We start from the raw sequence: 2,470 nt of genomic DNA, 5'->3' as shown, positions 1-2,470 counted from the left end.
TTGGCCATTTCTCGCGGTTTCCTTGTGTCCATTAGCACAGTGATTTCCAAAGAGCGGCTGCGAGGGTCCTCCGGCCGGCTCACCTCGAAGAGGAGCAGTGTTTCTGCACAGCTCAGCGGGCAGCTGCTGCGGGGTGAAGCCGTGCCTTCCTGCCGTTGCCCGTCCATGCTCTGCGCACAACCCTCTGCCTGGAATGCTCTAACCTCTTTGACTTCTCTAATGAGTGTCTACCTCAAAGGCCAGATTCAGTGCCATCTCCTCTCTCAGGCTTCTCCTGACTCCGAAGGAGTGGCGCTGATCTGTCCTTCTTAGGTGTTTCATTACATTTAGCCATACCCTCGACTCTAGCACTTTGGGGTTTGTATCAAAATCATTTATTTAACTTTATATCTTTCAACAGAGATGGATCTCCAGGAAGATGGTGATTGTATGTTGTCCACCTCTGTGGCCACAGGGCCTGGCCCGAGTCGACCTTTAGTTCACGTTGGTTGAACAGGTACCGTTGCGTCACTGTTCTGTGACTCTCTAAATAAGTATTTTGGTAGATTGTTTTCTCTTCTGGTTGAAATTCTGTCTTCATTCTTGGGTCCCACTTCCCTTCTCATTACTGTCCCAGAGCCCTGAGGGACCTCATAAAGCAGGGGTGGGAAGGCGGGGACAGGGGATTGGGGTTTCACTGACATACCACCTTTCCCTTGGGAATTTGACTTCTCTTCATTATTTGGGGGATCTGGTGAGAAGTGCTCTTTTGGTCACGGGTTTCCCTAATCTGCTTCCCACTTTGTCTTGTAGCATTTAACACCCAGCTCTTACACACTGTTCATCAAATTGCCCTTGTGCTTGCACTGTTCCCAGCCCTTGCTTGAATTTGGACCCTGTTCATTTATTCTTGCAGCAGTTTTTGAGCGCTTACTGCATGCCAGGCATTGCTCTTCACTGTGTTCTGCCAGGATTACCTCTTTCTCTTTTAGAAATGCTATCCACCTTCAAATTTCCCCTATTCAGACTTCATTCTGCCGTCTCCTTCTACTTCTTAGCACTGGTGTAGCCTGGTGGCTCTTTAATCTTTTTATGTTTTTTGTTTTAGGATTAGTTTTTTGGCCTGGCTTCCTTCTCCAGCCCATGGACTAGAGGACAGGAGATGGTGTGCAACATTGAATCTACCACCCAATCTGACACAGTCTTTTGTAGATAAGCTTCCCACACACACAAAAAAAATGTCTCTTGAGTTGAAAAGTGGGTTAAGGGAGTGGGCATTGGAGGTTGGTAGATAAGCTGTCACCAGGGATGCTGCAACCTGGGTTGAGTTCTGCCTCTGCTTCCCACCCAGCTTCTTACTAATGTGCACCCAGGGAGGCAGCAGGTGATGGCTCAAGTACCTGAGTTCCTGCCACCCATGTGGCAGGCCTGCATGAAGTTCTGGGCTTCACCTGCGTGAAAGCGGGTCTGCGGCTTCTCCTAATTCTGCAACCTACAGCCAGTTCCTGAGCCCTTGTGGGGCCCCTCCCCTCTGTGGCTGGGCAGGTGGTCTGGATTTTCCAAGTCGCCTTACACAGAAGATGGTGGTGGGAAGGGCCAAGAAGAACGAGGTCCTTTCTTTCCAATCTCCCGCACCCCCTCCTCCTTGATTTTCTGGGAATCACTTCCTAATGAGAAGTAATGACTTCCAGGAACACGAACCTTTCAACCCTTTCAAGAGCTAACAAACTCCATGGGTGACAACTGTGCTGTGTCATGATCATTAATTGTAGAAATGGTCATCGTATTGTTGTCTGAGACACAAAAAACAGTGGACTATTTGAGTCTTATAGTCCGCTGGCATAGACACGCACCTAGTTGTCACTCATACACACACTGCCATATGCACATAACACGCATCCACATATATGTGTTTGTAAATATATGTATCATGTACACATTTAAGCTCCCTTTCTACAGCAATTTTCTACAATTAAGCGAAGCCCTGTGTTTGCCAAACATGACAGCATGATGGAGAGGCAGCTGAGGCCCCTTTGCTATCGTGTCTCGCTGGCAATGCCCAAGGCAGGAGGTGCGCTGGAGGCTGCTCTTTCTGGGAACAGCCCAGCACTTCCAGCCAACCCTGAGATCAACTCCGTCAGCGCGATGAGTTACAGGACTTCATGGCAGAGCATCACAGAGATTCAGGAATATATCAAAGCATTTGTCAACCTGGTGGCAGGAAATAAACTGAAAGAATTTCGAGAATTGCAATCGCACACAATAGCATTACCGTTAGGAACTGTAGAATTTGAATTATGCACACACAGGCTTCTCCTTTCAGATAAGCCCCCACCCCCGCCCCGCAGGTCCTATTCACAAGTACTCAAGGGGAGGGGTTTTCTGGATCAAATCAACCAGGGCCCAGCTGCCCGCAGCGTGACAACTGCTACGCAGTGTAAGCAGCGGGCTGGGGCACAGCTAGCCTTGGCCGAATGGCCCGGGTTTCCTT

At 49.1% G+C, this 2,470-nt stretch overlaps 1 long non-coding RNA gene across 1 annotated transcript; it reads left to right on the top strand.

Annotated features, from left to right (window-relative positions):
- Positions 1-400: 400 nt before the first annotated feature.
- LOC149125612 (uncharacterized) lies at positions 401-2,223 on the top strand. Its single transcript, XR_016210883.1, has 2 exons — positions 401-496; positions 1,088-2,223. It is a non-coding gene; the product is annotated as an uncharacterized LOC149125612 (long non-coding RNA).
- Positions 2,224-2,470: the final 247 nt, after the last annotated feature.

Source organism: Oryctolagus cuniculus, chromosome 7 (genome assembly GCF_051225735.1).
Source record: "Oryctolagus cuniculus isolate XC-2025 breed Fujian yellow rabbit chromosome 7, ASM5122573v1, whole genome shotgun sequence".
Taxonomy (NCBI): Eukaryota; Metazoa; Chordata; class Mammalia; order Lagomorpha; family Leporidae; genus Oryctolagus; species Oryctolagus cuniculus.
This window is presented reverse-complemented; position numbering and strand designations above follow the sequence as displayed.